The 22530-nt window shown below is 45.8% G+C and overlaps 1 long non-coding RNA gene across 1 annotated transcript in view; it reads left to right on the top strand.

Moving 5' to 3' along the window:
- Positions 1-22530, top strand: part of LOC105469085 (uncharacterized) — a 186348-nt gene that overhangs the window by 98050 nt on the left and 65768 nt on the right. The gene's annotated exons all lie outside the window — the stretch shown is intronic.

Raw genomic sequence — 22530 nt, 5'->3', positions numbered from 1 at the left:
CTTAGAGAGACACCACTGCTTTGCCAGAATTCCTGTACCTCACTGCTCCTGCCACCAGTGTTCTATGAGCTAGAATGTTCATAGTAGCACTTTTTGTAATAGCCTCAAATTAGAAAGTACTCAAATACTTTCTGCTGTGACCCCCACCCTCACCAGAGTGGATCTTTCAAGGCTTCTGCTGATTCTAACTCAAAGTTGGGCATAGTTGTGACTGACTAGGGGAACCTAAGTCTGGTGTTCTTGCCTTAGATGCAAGGGAGGCTGAGAATAGAAGGGCCTGGCATTGTCAGCCTTTGTAGCAGGTATTAGCATCTGTTTCATGAGGTGGGGCATTCCCCAAACTCAGGAGGTTGACAAATGTGTGCAAGAGACATGATCTACCTGGTAATGGCTAACTGGTTCTCCTGGGTGCTGGTGGGAGAAGCATTCAGTGTGATGATCAGAATTTTGCTGGTCTTTCCTAGACCAGAGGGAAAGTATGCCAACAAAGAGAATCTATAGGATAAATTCTCTTCTCCTTTCCTTGCCACAGCCCCAAAATTCTCAGCCAGTATGAAAGAGGACATTCAATCTGAGTGTCATGAAGAGGTAGAATGTGAACGGAGATGTTGCTAATGTAAAGCTCGTGCCAAAACTTCTCCCCCAAATTTTAGGGGCAGGGTGTGGATTCCAGTGTCAAAGCTGTCAGTTCACCAAACAGATGTGTTGGCAGGGTTCTTGACGGTCACCTCCCTCAGCGTTCTACCCACTGCAGGAATTTTCTGTGTTTATTTGATCACATTTCATTCTGCCAAAACTTTTCCTGTTGTTTTAAAAATAAATATATGGGTCCCCAGTCTTATTTATAGAGAAAAAAGAAGAATATTTATTCATTGGTCCTAATTAATCTGCTCTGTATTTTTTTTTTTTTTTTTTTTTTTTTTTGAGACGTAGTCTCACTCTCACCCAGGCTGGAGTGCAGTGGTGCCATCTTGGCTCACTGCAAGCTCCGCCTCCTGGGTTCACACCATTCTCCTGCCTCAGCCTCCTGAGTAGCTGGGACCACAAGCGCCCGCCACCACACCCAGCTAATTTTTTGTAGTTTTAGTAGAAATGGAGTTTCACCATGTTAGCCAGGATGGTCTCAATCTCCTGACCTTGTGATCCGCCTGTCTTGGCCTCCCAAAGTGCTGGGATTACAGGCGTGAGCCATCACGCCTGGCCTAATCTGCTCTGTATTTGCAGTATCTATGTTCTAGTGAGTTAAAGTTTCATGTGGTTGTTTTTTTTTTTTTTGTATTTGTGCTTTTATTTTGGCTCATGTAATGGATTCCTTGGGCAAAATAACACACTCTAAGCATCCTTTTCCTTATCTATAAACCGAGTATGATAAGAGTGTTGAGAGAATGAACATGATGAAGCTTGGATGACTGTGAACACTGTGCAACATGGTGCATATTCAAATTAGGGGTGATAATAAATGGATTAATAATCTAGACCTTGGAGAGTCTGAAGATAAAATGAGAGCATGTATTAAAGCATTGAGTATGGATTGTAGTAAACAAATACATTAGGATAACAATAACTGTTATTATTCATAGATGCAGAAACAACTGTCTGATCTGAGCGACAGGGTAATAGAGTCATGGATCAGTGAATGTCAACCCTGACAGACTGGGAGAACATGGCTTCATCCCAAGACTCTCCTTCCCCCAGCCGAAGGCGTATTATACAGATGAGGAAACCTAGGTTTTCAAAAATCTAGTAGCCGTGGAGCTAAAACTTGAGATGCAAAATAAATGAACCCACTGAGCTATGTCACAGAGGCCAGGCAAGTAAAACCAAAGCCTCTGACCATTGCAACGTGTGCCTTTCCAGGAGTGTCGCTTTGCAAGCCCTATCTAACCAGAGCCACAGAAGATGAGCAGTTCTGTAGTTCGGTTTCAGGAAATGCATTGACCATATACTAATTTACATGTGCATAACTTAAAGTCCAAAGTTTGGAAATTGCCCGATTACTCTCTAGCTCTCTAGTAACTGTCCTGACTCTTTCACGTTGGGCAGAGCTGGGAGAGGCACCTGGCTGGGCATTACATCTGCACAGCCAGCTCTGCTGGCTGGAAGGATCGACGGAGGGCAGAAGCCTGTGGGTCTTATGGCCACAGTATAAACAGGATGGAAGGCAGGGTGCTTGGGGAATGTGATGTGGTGCTGCTGTTCCTCTCTGTCCCCTCCCTTCGTCTCCTGTCCTGTGGCTTATGCCACACTCCAGACAGGATGACAGCCTCCTGTTTCCAAGGCTGGGCTCCTGGACAGGAAGATGCCTAACTGGAAGAAACGGCTTTGCCAGCAGTCCTGTACACCTGAGCTGGGCCCAGCAGGGAAAGCTCTGTGACTGCAAGAGGTTAAAACTTGCCCCTGTGTTTACTTTTGTTGGCTGCCACACTGCATAATAATCTGTCAGCACGTCAGGTGCGGATTTATTTGTGCATTAAAAATTGCCTAGAGCGGGCGGATGCAGACGCTCTACAGCACGCTGGAAAATGTGCCTCCAGCACAAAAACAGCCTCTCCAAATATTTCACCCTTTTAATAAGTGCATTTAATTAAAGTCATATAACTTTTTTTTTTTATTATATTAAAAAAAGCCCTTTGCCTGCTGAAGCTGCAAGTAAACTTTCGAACACAGGAGAGGGAATGCTTCGCTTGTCCCTATTCTTTAAAATGGAAAAGTCATCGACTCCTGTGTGCTCTCCTGCCCTTTCCAGGTCGTCGTGATTGAAGAGGACGTCGTGATGGTGTGGGTGGGGAGGAGGAGGCTGTCAGTGTGGTCCAGGGGAGTGTCCCCAGTTAGCACGGAGACAGGTACAGATGGTGTTTGGTTGTATGTTTAATGTTGCTTGTTGAAGGCATAGGTGTGAACTTGACTGCATTCACCTGGAGGTTAACTGCCCATGCACCTATACAAAGGAGGAGGCTGTGGCCTCAGCCCTGTAGGCATAGACAGAGCTATTTTTCATGTGTATTTTGAGGACAGCCCTACCCAAAGACAGAGGAACAGACGAAATGACCTCTTAAAACTTTACCTTCTAAGAGTGGGATTTGTGATTGTTGGAGAGGCAGGGAGAATGGCATGGGATGGAGAGGACAGGATCTAGATGATAGACACAGATTTAGTTTGAGCTCTGTGCATTTTCCTTTTTCCCACCATAGCTTGCAAAGTCTCTAAATGAGTTGAGACTAAGTTTGGCTCCGAGGTGGTGACAGCAGGGTTCTGTGGACTTGCTCTGCGTTTGCCAGAGGATTAGGAAACGTGTCAATGTGAGGGATGGCGGCAGCTCTGGAGCTGCTGTGTGGGGACCCACAGTGGGTGAGGTGCGGCTGGGGGAAGAAAGGGTGGGGACGTGTGTGGACTGGCGGTGGAGGTGGCGCCGGTGAGGAGGGGGCTGCAGGGCTGTGTTTGGAGCGGGCAACCACAACCACAAGGCGACTCGAATCCTGCTAATTATGCAGCCTAAGGGAGCAATGTCGACCTGCCAGAGCCGCCCGTAGAGGTGGCATGGAAAACCTCAGAAGGGGTCTTGTGTATGCCTTGGGTCTGACCAGGAAATAGCCTCAGGGGCCGTGATGCTGGGCCCCAGGGCTGGGGGAAACAGGACTGGCTGCTCTGCATGTCAACAAGAATGGTTTTCAAAACTGGCCTCCCAGAGGTTCTCCATGCAGGAGGGAGCAGAGATTCAGAATCATTCCTCCTGGGTGCCAGGCTGGAGGTCTCTGGAGCTTCTGAAAGCCAGGATGCCCATTCCAGAAATTCTTCCGAACCAACCACCTTGGTCTTTAGCATTCTGGCGCTCGTTGACCCCCTGGAAATGCTCATTAGCTTATTTTTACGGCTGCAGAAACAGAAATCTCGGAGTTGGTTACTCAAGGCCACCCAGCACGAACAAGGTGACCAAAGACCAGGCAGTTTCTCTTTTTTTTAAAATTATTCTTTTCTTAGCATCTTCTAATGATATGGGAGCATTGCTATGAATGATTATTTTTCCTGCTCGCAGAAAGTAAACAAATTCAGGCTTCCGTTCTCAACCTTCTCTTGGATGTTAGGACTCCTCACCTCCAACCTGGGTTGAGTTTTATGACTTTCCCAGCATCTCCCATGGTTTAAAAAAGAAATGTTTTAATTGAAATCATCGTACGTTGTTGTTGTTTGAGAATTTAGTAGCTCCTCCACTTCCCAGAAGAAAATAGATTTTAGGAATCAGGTTATTCTACATTGAAGCCTAAGGTGCACTGTAAATGGTGTTCTTTGCATGGTAGAAAATGATATTAAATATAAGAGTTGACTAAATGCTATATTTGTGTAGGTGATATATATTACATACTTTAAGATATATATATATTTTATGCTCAGAAATATATATGCATATATATTTTAAAGTATGAGGCTTTTTGTTAAGCAAAGAAACCTCCCTCCAGCATGACAGGGAGACGATGACACTAATGCGAAGCCAATTAGTCATTGCCTGTGTGTGAAAAACTATTTTAGGCCGCCTGAAAGAGCTAATAAGCACCTACTATGTGTTAGGTACTGTTTACAGACTTCGTCTCGAGAGAGTCTAAGTGGGGCAAGACCTGAAATAATTTTGAAAGCGTTTCTTTACTATTCACCTATGCATTGTGTATTCTGGAAAATTAGAAAGAGAGGAACCCCCTACCACCCCAAAACATGAAATAAAATCACCTGTATTTGCTAGAGTCTTTTACAGTCTGACTTTCCCCTCCTCAACAATGTTCTGTGGGTATTTCCTCTCGTTGTTAAATATTCTTCTACATGGTGATTCTGAAACATTTGGTCTCAGGACTCATTTGCATTTTTTAATTAGAGCCCCAAAGAGCTTTTTTTTTTTTTTTTTTTTTTTACTGTTGGTCAGAACTATTGATTTTTACTATATTCGAAATTCAAATTGAAAAATTTTGGCCGGGCGCGGTGGCTCAAGCCTGTAATCCCAGCACTTTGGGAGGCTGAGACGGGTGGATCACGAACGAGGTCAGGAGATCGAGACCATCCTGGCTAATACGGTGAAACCCCGTCTCTACTAAAAAATACATAAAACTAGCTGGGCGAGGTGGTGGGCGCCTGTAGTCCCAGCTACTTGGGAGGCTGAGGCAGGAGAATGGCGTAAATCCGGGAGGCGGAGCTTGCAGTGAGCTGCGATCCGGCCACTGCACCCCAGCCTGGGCAACAGAGCGAGACTTCGTCTCAAAAAAAAAAAAAAAGAAAAATTTTAAAAAACTTTATTTTAAAATGATAAACCCATTGCATGTTAACATTATCATTTTTTTTATGATAAATAGCTATATTTTCCAAAATAAAAATTAGTGAGAAGAGTAAGATTTTTTAATATTCTTGCTAAATTCTATATTGTCTGGCTTAAGAGAAAATAGCTGGATTCTGAAATCTGCATCTACATTCCATCTATAAGGACATATGTTGTTGTAAAGTATATGAAGAAAATCCAGCCTCAGTCAGACATGTATTTGGAAGAAGGAGGAGTATATTCATAGCCTTTTCAGATAATTATGCATTTTTTTGATATTTCACAAAAGTCACTTTGAATGGATCTTTTATCCATGCCAGAGTTTGAAACATCATTTATTAGTCATCTGGAAAATGTTGATTCGATTAAGTTATGTAGGTTTTCCAAATATAAACACATTTCATTTTACAATGTCAAAGAATCACATTCTTAAACCTCACCCTTGATATTAGAAGGGTCTGTCAGGACCAGGAATCTGTCAAGTTCCTGGTGATGAAGACAAATTTTTAAAAATTATAATTCTTTATTGAAGCTCAGATTGTATCATCTTTCACCGTTATTCTTTCCCTTGAAATGACAGGCTTGCTTAATTCATTCTCCAGAAAATGTCTGCCAGATACCCGAGTGTGAATACCTAGAATTTGTCTGTCAGTTCTTTTAAGTGAAAATGGTGTTCAGTGAAAAATGCAGCTAGTTTTGCTGGCAGCTTAACACTCCCCTAAGTGCTTTCTCTTGAGACAAACATCATATTCCACTCTGTGTCAGGAACGTTTTATGCACACTTCCCGTTTTGTCAAACAGAGTATTAAGATTTATAAAATTGAGCATTTTTATTACATCATCAAGGATAGTCTTAGGTGAAATTTGCATACATATATATTTATGGTGAGTGTGTGGTAGCAGTTTGGCACCACTGCCTTCATTCATGCCAAAGTGTTGATAATTATACCTGCCATTTCTTTTGCACCATTGGTGCAGATGTACTCCGTGAATAAGGCAATAGCATCTTTTCTTTTTTGTTGTTGTTGGGGGGTGGGATGGAGTTTCACTCTTGTGCCCAGGCTGGAGTGCAATGCACGATCTTGGCTCACTGCAACCTCCACCTCCTGGGTTCAAGCGATTCTCTTGCCTCAGCCTCCTGAGTAGCTGGGATTACAGACATTTGCCACGACGCCCGGCTAATTTTGTATTTTTAGTAGAGACGGGGTTTTGTCATGTTGGTCAGGCTGGTCTCGAACTCCTGACCTCAGCATCTTGATATTATTATGAAAATAGTGTTTATCTTGTAGACTGCCCTCCCTGCCAGGAGAGGGTGCAGGAAACTCTCAGGGTCCAGGGACCATGCATAGAGAACTGCTGTCCTACAGCATTTTCAATTGCCCGGTATATTGCATGGTATACTTTAATTAATTTAACTAATCCTCTGTGGTTGGACATTTAGGTTGTTGAAAGTAGCAAAAATTAAAAACGTTGCTGCAATGGCCATCCTTATAACAAAACCTATGAATATATCCATGAGTATTTTGTTGAAATAAATTTTTATAAGGAGAAATATGTACGTTTTGTTTTCTTTTTCTTTTTCTTTTTTTCCTGAGATGGAGTCTTGCTCTGTCGCCCAGGCTGGAGTGCAGTGGTGCGATCTCGGCTCACTGCAACCTCCACCTCCCGGGTTCACGCCATTCCCCTGCCTCAGCCTCCCGACTATAGGTGCCTGCCACCACGCCTGGTTAATGTTTTGTATTTTTAGTAGAGACGGGGTTTCACCATGTTAGCCAGGATGGTCTCAATCTCCTGACCTCATGATCCACCCGCCTTGGCCTCCCAAAGTGCTGGGATTACAGGCGTGAGCCACTGCGTCCGGCCATGTATGTTTCAATAGTCCTTGACACAGATCGATGACACCCCAAATAGATAGACGGGCAGACTTCAGAAAGGTTACCCAAAATTTCCTCAGCCATATGTTAACCTTGCACCTACTTTCTCAGCACTCTTTGTATGTTTTATTTTTAAGTTATCAACATTCAATCTAATTTGAATCTCACAATTCTGTGGGGTAAATAGTGCTCTTCTCATTTTACAACTCAAGTTCAGGACAATGAGACCACAGTGTATGACTGCTGTGTGGCACAGCTGGCATTTGGATCCAGGTGTATGTGATTCTAAAGCCTCTGTCCTTCCCACTACTCTCTCTTCCCATGTGGATCTCCAGGGAACTTCCTTGCAGGCAGCAGACATTCGCAAAGTCCCTTGTCTAACCAGGACTCTGGACAAAGTCTGAAAAAGATTCAGAGAACTGAAGGACGGAGTCCCTCACCTCAGCCTGCTTACAGTCTAATACAGGGGTTGGCAAACTACAGCTCATGAACCAAATCCAGCCTGCCACCTTTTGTAAATAAACTTTTATTAGAACACGGCCACTTACATTCATTTGCATACTCTCTGTAGCTACTTTTGAGTTACGGCAGCAAAGTTGAGTAGTTTCGACTGAGATCGTGTGGCTGACCAGACCAAACACATTTACTCTCTGGGTTTTCATGGAAAAACTTTGCTGATCCTGGCTTCGTATTTGAACAAACTGACCAGGAATGAAAATAGGGGTGCTGAATCATGGGTCACCAAGGTAGGCTCCTGAATGGGTGTGACAGTCTGATGGTCCTGCCTACATTCTGGTTGTATCATCATGATAGCAAGAGAAATACCCCTGGGGTTCTTAGAAACATTGACCATTTTTCATGCCAAAGTGTGGGATTTGGAGAACCTTGGGTTCCAAAACTTTGGCTGCATTAATTCTTTCCCAGGGGATAGGCATTGCTGGGGATGGGATCTGGCAATGCTGAGAGGTGTAGGGAAAAGCTGGGTAATGAGTGGGATCCTCAGAAGAGGTTATTGAGATTAAAGTGTTTGAGAATGAATGCCTTCAGCTTCAGGATAACTGGGGAGGATAAATATTTGAAGAATCTTGGGATGTCAAAGTTGACACCTGATAGGGTTTGGATACGTGTCCCCAACCAGATTTCATATTGAAATGTAATCCCCAATTCTGGAGAGGGAGCCTGATGGGAGATGATTGGATCATGGGGTTGGTTTCTTATGGCTTAACACCATTCCCCTAGTGCTGTTTTTGTGACAGAGTTCCCACAAGATCTGGTTGTTTAAAAGTGTGTAGCACCCACCCCTTCCTCTCTCTTTCTTCCATCTGCTCTGGCCATGTAAGTAAGATAGGCCTCCTTCCCCTTTGCCTTCTGCCATGATCGTAAGTTTCCTGAGTCCTCTCCAGAAGCTGAACAGATGCCAGCACCATGCTTCCTGTACAGCCTGTGAAACTTTGAGCCAGTTAAACCTCTTTTCTTCTTCTTCTTCTCCTTCTTCTCCTCCTTCTTCTCCTTCTTCTCCTTCTCCTCCCCCTCCTCCCCCTCCTCCTCCTCCTTCTTCTTCGTCGTCTTCTTCTTCTTCTTCTTCCTCCTCTTCCTCTTCCTCTTCTTCCTCTTCCTCTTCTTCTTCTTCCTCTTCCTCTTCTTCTTCTTCCTCTTCCTCTTCTTCTTCTTCTTCTTTTTTTTTTTTTTCAGATGGAGTCTTGCTCTGTTGCCCAGGCTGGAGGGCAGTGATGCCATCTCGGCTCACTGCAATCTCCACCTCCCAGGTTCAAGCGGTTCTCCTTCCCCAGCCTCCTGAGTAGCTGGGCTACAGGCGTGTGCTGTCATGCCCAGCTAATTTTTGTATTTTTAATAGAGATGGGGTTTTACCATCTTGGCCAGGCTAGTCTCAAACTCCTGACCTCATGTGGCCCACCCATCTCCACCTCCCAAAGTGTTAAGATTACAGGCGTAAACTACTGCATCCAGCCTAAACCCCTTTTCTTTACCTAGTCTCAGATATTTTTTTGTAGCAATGTTAGAACAAATGAATACAGCACCCAACAGTACCAAACAATAATTTCATTGCAAATGGCTGTTCCATTCATCTGAGCCTCAAAGTCCTCATCTCTAGAACTGAGACCATGATGCGCTGGCACTGGTGAATGGGGAGATAAAAGGATGCCTGTGGAGTGTCCAGGGTGGGTGCCCCTCTCGTGGAAGCCTTTTATGACTATTGTTACTGCTCTTCCTCTTGTTATTAGCAAGGGAGGCACACTAGCTTTTTTTTTGGAATGGGTAAAGAGTTAAGAAACACATGATCCAACTTTTGTTTTTACTGAGGTTTTTCTTTTTCATCTGCCTGCCCAGGGAGGGATGCTAGTTGGTCATCTTAACCTTTTCTGACTGTCACGGCAACATTCTGGCTGTCAGTACTCCTGCATCATCATTTTATGCCATTGCTGTCCTTTGTGTACAGCTGGGGCAAAATGCACCTCGTAGAACAAATAACAGGTCTTTTATAATGGAGATGGCTTTTGTAATTGGGATGGCTGTCGGACCAACACCTGAGATGTCACTTCCTTTATTGGCTAAGTTCTCCATGGGAAATGTGATGAGAGATGGTGGATTTCAGTGTGTGCGGAACCATTTCAGCCTAAAGCAGAAGATGTTAAAATGCGCTCCATTTAGGCGATATCCTTTTGCTATCAGAGAGGGGCTCATTTTGTTCTTTTCTCTATCTCTGTAGGGAAGAGCTTTTTTTCAGACATTTTCCCCAGGCCAGGAAAACAAAATGGTGAGTCTGCAATTTTTAACTGGAAGCTCAAAAAAAGAGAAGCCACCATATTAATTAGTTTTGTAAGCATTCCAGACAAATGCAGACTGAAGTACAAATAATATTTTTGGCTTTCTTTGGAAGGACAAAGTTTCTTTAACATTTTCAAATTCTCCTGCTACTCCGAATTCTGTCTCCTGTTAATGTCCCCTGCATCAAAATCTTAAAAGACTTCTGTTTACTTGTTATCCCAACTTCAAAAAGTTCCATGATGTTCCTAGCAGATCTAAATCTTAGGAAAGAGTGAAGAGGGAGGGCCCCATTTGTACCTTCTGGAAAGACCAGAGCATGCTCTATGGCCAGTTATTGGGAGTCCTGTTGAGCTTATCTGGGCTGAGCTACCCATCGACCAAGGAATGTCATTCCTTCACATGGAAGTTTCTTTGATCTGGAGTCCCTAAAGAAGAGGTCTTGTTTGTGATGTCAACGTTATAAATATCCCCAGGTGGAGGGATGTTGCAAATCTCTGTTGACCATCCACTTGGCCAACACTGGGGAGCATGTTTGCTCCTCAGCATGACCTTCTCCAAATGATCACCTACTGTGCCTCTTAATTTGTGTTTCTTTAAGAAAGTGCTAGCAATGGGAGATGCAATAAACGATGTTAAAACACTTATTAAAAATTTAGGGGCATTTCAGGCAATGTGCTTTATTTATCCACCAGGAGCACAGGAATTTCCCTTCAGAGAAAATTCCCATTTTTTTTTCCCCAAAAGACAAATCAGGGTAGATTTCTCAGGGGGTCAGTGTGATATGTGTCAAAATCCTTGGTAACTCAAAGGGAAGATGCAGGGAGTTTTTTTATTTGCAGAAATGCTCCAGAATTAGGATATAGTAGCATGTTCTAGACTATCTCTGCTTTTGAAAATATGGACTATGACTTTATCCAACCAGATATTTATGCATTTATTTTTCGAGACTGAGTCTCACTCTGTTGCCCAGGCTGGAGTGCAGTGGCACGATATCAGCTCCCTGCATCATCTGCCTCCCGGGTTCAAGTGATTCTCCTGCCTCAACCTCCCAAGTTGCTGGGATTACAGGTGCCTGCCACAACGCCTGGGTAATTTTTGTATTTTTAGTAGAGACACAGTTTCACCATGTTGGCTAGGCTTGTCTCGAATTCCTGACCTCAAGTGATCTGCCCACCTCGGCCTCCCAAAGTGCTGGGATTACAGGCGTAAGCCACCGTGCCCATCCCCAACCAGATATTTTTAATAGCTAACTATGTGCTAGGCATTCTCCTTGCTGGAGTTTTAGCAGTAAATAAGCAAACACAACCCTGCCCTTAAGGAGCATATATTCAAATGGGAGAGATAGATAATATCCAAGTATACAAATATAGAATTTGAGGAACAATAAAGAAGGAAGAAGTCAAGATAAAGAGGCTGCAGAAGGACATGTGGGAGATTGAGTAAGGCCCTTTTCAGTGGGGTTGTTGTGGAGAGCCCAGCAGGAGGTGACATTTGGGCAGGGCAGATATCAGATGAAAGTGTGAATGAATGAATGAATGGTTAACTCAAGTAGAGAGTTCCATGTTTTTTATGCTAAACAAGCTATGTACTGGGCAATGCTTGTGATTGACTAGGAGTGGGATTGAACATGTGCGTATTAGCTTCCTAGGGCTGATGGAACAAATTGCCACCAACTGCATGGTTTAAAACAACAGGAATTTATTCTCTCAGAGTTCTGGAGGCCAGAAGTCCAAAATCAGGTTGTCAGCAGGGCTGTGCTCCCTCCAAAGTCTCCAAGGAAGAATCCTCCATTACCTCTTCCAGCATCTGGAGGCCCCAGGCATTCCTTAGCTTGTGGTCGCATCACAGCAGTCTTCCCATGGCCTTTCCCTCTGTGTGTCTGTCTTCCGCTCTCTCTTTTATAAAGAACACCTGTTATTGGATTTAGGGCCTACCTGGGTAATCCAGGATGATCTCATCTTGAGATCCTTAATTTCATTTGCAAAGATCCTTTTTCCCATAAGGAGATAGTCAAAGCTTCTTGGGATTAGGATGTGGACATATCTTCTGGGAGCCACCAGTTAACCAGGTAAAATATGGAACCTGGGAGAATAACTTCAACAGCAGGTATTACATCAAAATTAAATGTGGTCCCTGAGCAAAGTCCTGGAGGACCTTACCTGCAGCCATGTGGTTGTGGAAAGCTGCATTTCAGTGGTGACAAGGAGGAAGCAGCTGTGAGATGCGTGGTGCAACAGGGTCTGGTTACTGCATTGTGGTGGTGTGGAGCCACTGAGTGGCTGGGTGAGGCTACCAGCTCAGCGGGCTTCTGGTTAGACTTTACAGTGGCAGCCTTAGTGCCACTTCCAAGGAGGGAAATCGTAGCATCAAGATGCAGGGCTGTGGGTCTTTGTGGGAGCACCTCGTAGAACAAATAACAGGTCTTTTATAATTGAGGAATTGAGAAAACACAGACCCAGAGGAACAGAGTAGAGAAGGAGTTCAAGCAGAGTCTCGGGAGAAGAGGCAATCTCATTCTCTTTGCGTATTTCATAAGCATAGGATGAGCAATACTGATGGAGGTGGGAGATCTCCCTGGACTTTTTCATGGAGGTTGTTTGCAGATGTCAGCAGCTTGGGAAACCAGGACCTCAGCTCAAGAGGAGGTGTTACTGCCTTGTGCAATTGTCTCTTCCAGGAATGTCCTCGGTGGTGTGGGCAGGTGCGCCTGATGTGGCTGTGGCATTGAACCTGCCTCCAGAGGGCGGTCACTCTGCTCTAAGTCTTTATTGCTTAGTCTTTTCTCACTCGAAGTCTTTTGCCAGAAGAAGGCAGGGAGGAGCAAGTCAGTATGCCCAGAGCCTGCCCAAGTTGGGGATGATGTTTGCTCAATTCTGTGCAACCCCAGCTGTTGCTCCAGGTGCTAAGTTAGACACTTGGTAATTAGTGGGACTAATTGATTTAATCATGTTTGTGCTGTTTTTCTTCTCCCAGTTGTTCTTCTTGTCCTGATCCTTCAGGTTTTCCTGGATCCACTCCCAGGTGTGTTGGAAGGTAGTGTTGAAGGAGCATGGATACTCCTGATGCCAGAGATTAGAGCAAGCTCTGGCTTGGTGGTGGTGGGGGTTGTGAGAATACTGGTCTCCTCCATATTCTAGATCGGAGTTTCTCAGCCTTGGCACTATGGCCATTTTGAGCCAGATAATTTTCTTTGGTGGGGGGATGTATAGCAGCACCCCTGGTCTGTATGCAGTGGGATGCCAGTAGTGCACACCTCCCCCATTGTGACAACTAAAAATGTCTCCAGATGCTGCCAAATGCCCGTTGGAGTGGGGGTCAAAATTGCTCCGTTGAGAACCCCTCTTCTAGATCCTACTGACCACTGATACATTTAACTGGACATTTTGGATGAAAAATACTCTTCAAAGTCCATACAGTGGACTGGGATGATGAATGCCCTTCTTTTTTTCTTTTTTTGAGACAGAGTGTCGTTCTGTCACCCAGGCTGGAGTGCAGTGACGCGATCTCACCTCACTGCAAACTCTGCCTCTCAGGCTCAAGCCATCCTCCCATCTCAGCCTCCCGAGTAGCTGGGACTATGGGGACATGCCACTACACCTGGTTAATTTTTGTATTTTTGGTGGGGGTGGTTTTCATTATGTGTCTCAGGCTGTTCTCGAACTCCTGAGCTCAAGTAATCTGCCTGCCTGGGCCTCCCAAAATGTTGGGATTACAGGCGTGAGCCACTGTGCCTGCCCATGAATGCGCTGCTGCTGCTGCTTTTTTTCTTTTTTCTTTTTTCTTTTTTTTTGACAGAGCCTTGCTCTGTCGCCCAGTCCGGAGTGCGGTGGCACGATCTTGGCTCACTGCAACCTCCGCCTCCCGGGTTCAGGTGATTCTCCTGCCTCAGCCTCCCAAGTAGCTGGGATTACAGGCACCTGCCACCACGCCCAGCTAATTTTGTATTCTCAGTAGAGACAGGGTTTCACTATGTTGGTCAGGCTGGTCTCGAACTACTGACCTCAAGTGATCCACCCGCCTCAGCCTCCCAAAGTGCTGGGAGAATGCCCTACTTAACCACTTCCCATTGCCTTCTTTTGCGCCTGCCATAAACCAAAGCTGAAGGCCAGCGAAGGTGCTGGGTCGGGGGCCAGGACCTGACACCCCATCTCCTCAAACACAGGCTCCTCTCTCAAAACCGTACAATCCTTGTGTCAGAAGGGGGGAAAAAAAAGCTGTGATCTGTAGAAGGACAACAGGTGGCAGGATTAGCGTCACCCGGAAGATAAGCAGAACCAGAAAAGCCACTTCTGTGTGGAAGGTGAAATGAAAACGGACCTTCCCCTGCTGCTCAGTTGGAACCAGTCCAATATGGCAGCCGAGGCCTGGAAGAAGGCTTGGCCTTTTCTCTGTCGGTGGGAGCCCTGGGGCTGGCTCTCTCAGCCTTGCTTCTTAAGGGGCCTTGTCGGGTTCTTCGGAGCCTTGGCCTCCTATCCAAAAGTCTGATTTTCATTTTGGCGTCACCTGCAGATGTTAACGTAGTGCTTTGTGTGCAGAAAAAATTCTGCACACAAATCGTCTTTGGCAGATGAATGAAGATTGATATGCTCATGGAAAGGATCCAGACAGTCTGAGGAGGGTCTGCAACCCAGGACAGGAGGGAGGGTGGAAGGGAGAGACCAGCTACCCAGAATCATCCACCTACAGCGGTGCTGTCCGAGAGAAATAAAACGCAAACCACACAGGTGATTTCAGACTTTCTGGTAGCCACATTGAAAGGAGGACAAAGGAAACCGATGAAGTCAATGTCAGTTATGTATTTGATCTCTACCCCAGTATATCCCCAATCCTATTCCAACATGCAGTCGATGTAAAAAAAAATTATTAGGAAGATCATATGCATTATCGAGAAAATATACGTTTTCTAGAAAATCAGGCATGTATTTCACACTTCACAGCACATCTCAGTTTTAGACTTGCCACGTTTCTAAGGCTTATTGCCCAGAGGCTTCTGTCCTGGACCGTGCCGGTCTAGAGAGGAAGTTTAAGTGATTAAATTTTGGAGATGAACTCCTCATGGTAGAATAGGAATGCAAAATGAAGTTAAGGACTTGTGTGGAAAAGATTTCATCCGCAAATGCCCGTGACTGCCCTGACAAGTGCCTGCCAAGGTAGCGCCTCCGTCCCCCCACACAGGGTCTGTTCGCAGGAATCCATTGGCTGCCGCTCTCCCCTCCCCCTGACCCCTTTGTAGTTCCCTCTATTCGCTTTTGTTTCAAACGAATGAGCACACAAAAAAAGGGCTCTGCATTCCACCGGGCAATCTTATTCAAACACGGCATGGTTGCGTTTTTCTCAATTAATCAGCCCGCCCCTGCCCCCGCCCCCCACCTCACTCCTCTCCTCTCTGGTTTTCTCTGCATCTTAATCAGAGTCCCCGCTGGACTCCAACTTCAGGATAGTTTCAGAGGCTGCACAGACACCTGCCCAGGTAAATTCAAAGCAGCCCAGGCCTTTCCAGGTTTCTCTTTCCTCTTAGACTGACAAACAGTAGCAGGCTTTTCCTTAGGAGGGACACACGGACACCTTGGGAGAGGAGGAGTTAACCACAGCGAATAAAGAAGGACTGGAAAACAAAACAGCAGTGAGACAAGCCATCTCCTTTCAAAAGGAAGGACTTTGGAAGTGGCCCTTGGTTTCTCTGAGACGTTTGAGTCCGGCTTTCCCTTTGACGTCTCCTTCCCGTGCCCCTGCCAAGGATTCAGAGCTCTGGAAACCCGACTTTGCCTTTGCTTCTGAGGTAGAAGGGCCATTTTGTTCCCTCTGCTGCATCACCTTGAGGTCTCCAAAATGCTCTGTGATCAGAGTCTTGTGGGCAAATCTGGCCGGGCAGCTGCCCAGGTGGTTATCTGATGGCGCTTCAGAAGTGGGTCTCCCGCTGTCAGCTCTGTATCGACCTCTGCCATTAGATCCGTGGTCTCGATCGGGGGTGATTTTGCCCTGCAGAGGACCTTTGGCAATGTCGGGAAACATTTTTGGTAGTGACAGCTTTGCGGGGAAAGGGGTGGTCTGGGCATCTAGTGGTTAGAGGCCAGGGATGCTGCCAACCATCCTACAGTGCACAGGGCCGGTCCCCTCAACAAAGAACGGTCCACCCTAAAGTAGAGCCTTCTCTTAACCTGCAGAGGTCCCTGGGAGGAGCTGGATACACTTAGGCAGATAGACGGTTAAATGACTGCCTTGATTATCAGCTAACACCTTCCGGGGCCCTGTGGGCAGACCTGGATCCAGGCTGGGTACCTGAAGGAGGGTTGAGCAACCCAGGAGGGAGAGAACGGGAGCTGAGAGCCCCCAAACTAAATGTCTCTACTCGAATCTTTTAAGGGAGAGGGTGTCCTTCCCCCATAAGGGTCTCATTTCATTCTCTCCAAAGCCTTCCTCACTGTGTGAGCAAAGCTTGGGTTAGGGTCTAGTTTAGGACCTAGTACTCGTGTCTTTAAGGCTAGTATAATGAACCAGCCTTTCCTGATGTCGCAAGGTAGTTGCCTTGCAACTTCAAGAGGCAAAAGTGAAAACTTGGAATTTCCCATTGCTCTTACTAGGGTCAGAGCCAGTCAGCACATCTGCATGGAAGTTCCCGTGGAGAAATAGTAAGAAAAAAAACAACACACAAAAAAAGAGAGACCAGCCTACTGATCTACCAGGTCTGAGGTGTGGGTTGGCCTTGAAGTTTACTCAGGGTGGGTGGAGCCCTTTTGCTAGGCCACCTGGTCTCAATTCTATCTGCATACAGGCTCTTGCCGGTACTGTGAGATTCTCACAGCTCACACCAGTCTATACTCTTCGGAAATCCTCATTTCACTTCCAGCAGATTCCGTCAAATGGCCCCAGGTGTCTGTCTGGCAGTGGGGGTGTGTGTCCTGGGTTCATGTGAGGCGACACACAGACCCAGTCCACACAGACCCTTCTTTCTGAGCACCTGGGGGTCTGGAGCCTGAAGACCACAGCACAATCTTGATTTTGCCTTGTCTCACTCACAGAAAAGCCCCAGAGGAGCCATCTGGGTTACTTGGCCACTGGGGAGTTTGTGCAGAGGGCCTCTGATGTAGTTATGGGCGATCTGGAGTCCATTACGCCTGACAGTCTTCCGCCTCAACCCTCTCCTCCTTGTAGAGTTGTTGCAAACATTAAAAGGCATTTGGGGCCTGAAGGGAAGAGAGACAACATAATTTTGGGATGCAGAGGGGGAAAAAATCTCTCTTGTTGTTGAAAAGAAAAATGTGACTTAGCAAGATACATGCTTGGCTGTTTCTCAGTGTTGTCTGAGAAGGACTTGCAAAAATTCCGTTTGATCTTTTATTTTCACCATGGATAGGGCACTTTTCTCTTTTATATATATTTTTTCCTCCTTTCCTTTCCTGGTCTCCTGACCCCAAGCAACCTGGGTAGGATTGTTAAGTAAGAATAATTCTAGACTTGGAGTAAGAAGATCTGTCACCAGTGAGCTGTGTGACCTGGCCCAAGTCATTGAACCTCTCTGGGTCCTAGTCCTTTGTTCATAAGGTGAAGTCATACTGACCTAGAAGAAGTTGTCAAAAGGACCAAATGGGCTCATGACAATGAAGGAGCTTTGTGAAGTATGACAAAGAGTGTTTTATTTTTGTAATTTTTATTTCCATAGGTTATTGGGGAACAAGTGGTGTTTGGTTACATGAGTGAGTTCTTCAGTGGTGATTTGTGAGATTTTATTGCACCATCACCTAAGCAGTATACACTGCACCCGATTTGTAGTCTTTTATCCCTCACTCCCTTCCTACCCTTTTCCCCTGAGTCCCCAAAGTCCATTGTGTCGTTCTTATGCCTTTGTATCCTCATAGCTTAGCTCCCACTTATGAGCAAGAACGTATGATGTTTGGTTTTTCATTCCTGAGTTACTTTACTTCGAATAATGGTCTTCAGTCTCATCCGGGTTGCTGTGAATGTCATTAATTCATCCCTTTTTATGGCTGAGTAGTATTCCATCATATATATGTGTGTATGTGTATGTATGTGTGTATATATGTGTGTATATATGTATATATATGTGCATATATGTGTATATATGTATATATGTGTATATTTGTATATGTATATATGTGTGTATATGTATGTATTTTTGTGTGTGTGTGTGTGTATATATATAGTTTCTTCATCCACTCGTTGATTGATGGACATTTGGGTTGTTTCCACGTTTTTGCAATTGTGAATTGTGCTGCTATAAACATGCATGTGCAAGTATCTTTTCGGATAATGACTTCTTTTCCTCTGGGTAGATACCCAGGAGTGGGATTGCTGGACCAAATGGTAGATCTACTTTTAGTTCTTTAAGGAATCTCACACTGTTTTCCATCATGGTTGTACCAGTTTACATTCCCACCAGCAGTGTAGAAGTGTTCCCTCTTCACTGCATCCACACTAGCATCTATTATGTTTTGATTTTTTTATTATGACCATTCTTGCAGGAGTAAGGTGGTATCACATTGTGGTTTTGATTTGTATTTCCCTGATCCTTAATGATGTTGAGCATTTTTTCATATGTCAAACAAGTGTTTTTTATTATTCGCGTTGAGGGATTTTTTTACTCTCTTCCAGAGGAGACCTTCTCATAGTCCAAGGCAGGAATCTTTATCAATAGGCGTGTAACTTTCAAGCCCTTCTCTCACTTGCTAACCTCTTGCCTCCAGGGCTCAGGGTGATCACTTATTGGAGAAGACAAGGATGATGTGGGAGCAAGAAAGAGTAAGCATGTGGGGTTATTGCAGCGGTGTCTGATTATAGATCCTGGTCTGCATTAGTCCCAAAGCCGTGTGCAAGGAGCAGAAATCATTCATGTCTCCTTTATGGGAATCCATTCTCCCATTCCCCATTGGCCACTGTGCACTACATTCTGATTCTTCACCAGAAGTGGGGTAATTCACTTTAACAAGTTTCTTTCCCCAATAAAAGCCAGGTGGGGCCTAGGAAATCCCACATCTGCCAGTCCAGCCTCTTCAGTCTGAAGGTAGCTTCCCTTCCTTCTGCCAACTTCACTTGTTTCTTTTGTTCTTAAACCATTTTATTCTACCAGTAGCATCCTGCCACCTGGACACGCTGACTCTCCCTTGGAGGAGGAGAAAGCAGAGGCAGGAGAGGGTGAGCAAACAAGGGGAGGAAGAGATTAGAAGGAAGGGAGAGGCATGGCAGCTCATTAAAGAGGAATAAATTTTGCAGAGGGGAAGCGAGAGGTCCCTCCCTCTGTCTCTATAAATCATCTTGTTTTATGGACGGGATGCAAAGTGATGTGGAGATGGGCTGGCCCTGATAACTAGGGTCATTTCTCCTACTGATGTCTGTCTGAATTTTAGGATGTTCCATCAGAGAATGACTTCGGGCTGGAAACCGCTAGGACTCCTCTCTTTAATTTATTGTCGTCATTATTGCTCTAAAATCAGAACCGGAGTTACTTAAGGAGGGCACTTTAAGAGTTCTATTAGAAAAACATGACTGGTTTGTTTCTGCTGCCTGTTTTCCCCAGAACACTCTATATCCCAAGCTGCTGTCTGGGCACCATGGATACAAGAACTGGATTTGTGTAGGTTGTTTGAAATCACCTCAGTTTTAGAAAAGTTACATCAGCCGGGTGCGGTGGCTCATACCTGTAATCCCAGCACTTTGGGAGGCCGAGGCAGGAGGATCACGAGGTCAGGAAATTGAGACCATCCTGGCTAAAACAGTGAAACCTGTCTCTACTAAAATTAGCCAGGCATGGTGGCACGTGCCTGTAATCCCAGCTACTCGGGAGGCTGGGGCAGGAGAATCGCTTGAACCTGGGAGGTGGAGGTTGCAGTAAGCCGAGATCATGCCACTGCACTCCAGCTTGGATGACAGAGTGAGACACTCTGTCTCAAAAAAAAAAAAAAAAAAGGAAAGTTACATCTTGTGCTAGAAAGCTTCTTTCAGACCCAAGGGCCATCATAACTTCAGGATCTCAGACCTTGCATCTCTGTCTTGTTAACTGATCTCTCAACCAGAAAGACATTCCTTAGGGGCAGAGTTCACAAACCAACAGCCTAGAGGCCTGGATATGGGTGTGTTTATTTTTTACTGATACCTGGTGCTAAAATTGTTTGAGTTAGCTGCCAATTTTGAAATGGTGGATATTTCCTATGAGGTTTTGGATCTCTGGCTTTGATTGAAAAAGTGGGCCCGTTGAGGACACCAAGTCAGGGTTCTCCCTTGGCCATGAACTTTGTGGAATGCAAAGTGCCTTGGGTTCATCATGGTTTCTCTCCCCTTCTAGTTAATTCTTATGCCCAGCCAGCTTCATTCATTTCTGTTTGCGACCTGGTTCCTGAAGCTACCTGAAGCTACATTCCTCTTTGCTACCTGGTCCTGAAGACCACTGAGTTTGAGACCCCTCTACCTTTGAGGAGGTCTTGAATGGTCCACTGAGGGACATAAGGCAGGTGGTGGAACCCGTGGTTGGAACTGGGGGGGAACCCCTGGTTTGTGCAGCTGCTTCTCTTCTGTGTGCCGCAGGGCCCCTCCCTGGGATGTGGCCTTATGTGGCAGGTGTAAGCGCACTGGCCAGTTTGGAGGGAGATCTGCCCCCTATTAGCTGTGTGACCTTGGGCAAATTGCCTTCCCTCTCTGGTCCTCTCTCACCTCTTGTATAAGGTAAACTGATTGGAGTACATTGATAGTTTAGTTAAAAAAAAAATTGTAGCCACCTATTTGTGTAACCATTTTCACATAAGATTTTGTTTACACGAAGGGATGGCAACTTGTAGCCATCCCTTCGTGTAAACAAAATCTTACGTAAAAGTGGACTCTGTGGGACGTCTGAATGGGGCAGCTGAAGGGGGCTGGAGGGTCCTGAGAGGCATGCCCCGGTTTGCTATCCTTCCCGAAAGCCCCCAAGGGGAAGCCTCCAGATGACACACCGTAAGCCACCAAACTAGATGCTTCCTGAGATAGTATGAGTCTTACCTGATGTGAGCGAAATGGGAGCCCTGTGGTTTGCCAGGTGGTCGCTGGTAAAGTGCATAGGGCTTACTCCTGTGGTGACTGGGTGAGAAGGAAACGTACTTATGTAGACTCATGTGTAAATAGATGCTCGTAACATACGAGCGTCTGCTCTGTGGAAGGTGTTTTCTTCCAGGCCCAGAAGCTAAGATCCGGTCCCTATCTTCAGAGGGGTGGCAAACAAACATAACATAAAGGAGAGTGTCTGGCTTGTGTCCTCTGGGTTTGTGATCCCCCTGACTTCAGTGTGTGAATGTGGCTGGAGCGTCTGGGGAAAACAGGGAGAGTTGTCAGAGAGGAGTTTGGAGGAGGCCCTGAAGGCTTGCTGCTGTGAAGACTGAGCTGTAGTGGGGAAGAAGAGATGGCCAGTGGAGACAGAGGAAGCTTGCTTTGAGCTGAAGACCGGAGGTGGATCTGGACAGGGCTTCCCAGGACTGGTAAGTAGCTGGGTAGGACTGGAGCCATGAAGGTGAAGGAGGAGATGAGGTTGAAATGGTGGGTGGGGCCAAGAAGGGACAGGGTTTCTATAGCTGACCTGTGAGTGTGGGAGGCTTGGGAAGCTTGTGAGTTAGAAATTGACCTGGACTGGTCCTCTCAGAGCAGATTAGGGAGGAAGAGATGGCGGTGAGGGCTGGCCGCTGGACTGGAGGAGCAGCAATAAGGGTCCAGGCCTCATCAGTGGCAGAGACAAAGCGGGGATGAAAGCAGGTGCCACTGGGGAGGTCGAAGTGACAGTATGGCGTCAGAATGCTTGTGGGGAAAGAGAGGGTGCACCCAAGATGACGTCAGAAGCGTAAACCTGAGCTAGACAAGTGGTCATTCTTTCCCTAATTATTTAACACACACTTCTTGAGTGTCTCCCCTGTGCTAAGATCTGGGTGCAGTGAATAAGCTGAGATGGAGAACACAGGAGGGGTTCTGGTGAGTTCCTGGAATCGCCTGAGTCTAGTGCTTGGGAAAACGTCGACTTGACCTCTAGAGATGGGGCTATGGAGTGAGGTGGAGAGGCCAGGGGTAGTGCTTTGTTTGTTTAAACGGTGTTGACTGGGTTCCTGCCGCACATCACATAATACCAGGCTGTGGGGATAAACGCAGGCATGGAGTCTCGCTGCTCAGACATGTGGGAGATGAGCATATGAAGAAGTCAGCAGTGCTACAAGACAGGTAGGAGCAAAGGGTGGAGCTGGACCCAGGGATAGCCAAAGTCTTTGTGCCAAGGGACTGGGGGTATCCACACCCTGGAGTCATGGGCTGGGTCCATAGTGGGAGAGCTGGGAGACTAAGGAGAGATGGATTCCTGGAGAACACTGCAGTGTTTAGGTGGGAGGAGGCCAGTGGGGATCAGGGGACATGGGGGGCACAGTGGGACTGGGGAAGGGAGCCAGGAGTGTGCAGCATGGTGGAAAAGGGAGGAGGGAAAGAGTTTTACAAAGAGGATGAGGACTGATGGTAATCATGAATATTCATAACAAACTGTTTGAGTGCAGACTGTGTACCATTCAGTCTTCAAATGCATTCTATGCATCGCTTATTTTAGTTCAGAAGACAGCA

The sequence above is a fragment of the Macaca nemestrina genome, chromosome 17 (assembly GCF_043159975.1).
Source record: "Macaca nemestrina isolate mMacNem1 chromosome 17, mMacNem.hap1, whole genome shotgun sequence".
NCBI classification, from domain to species: Eukaryota; Metazoa; Chordata; class Mammalia; order Primates; family Cercopithecidae; genus Macaca; species Macaca nemestrina.
Note: the sequence above shows the minus strand (reverse complement) of the source record. Positions and strands in the feature narration are given on the sequence as shown.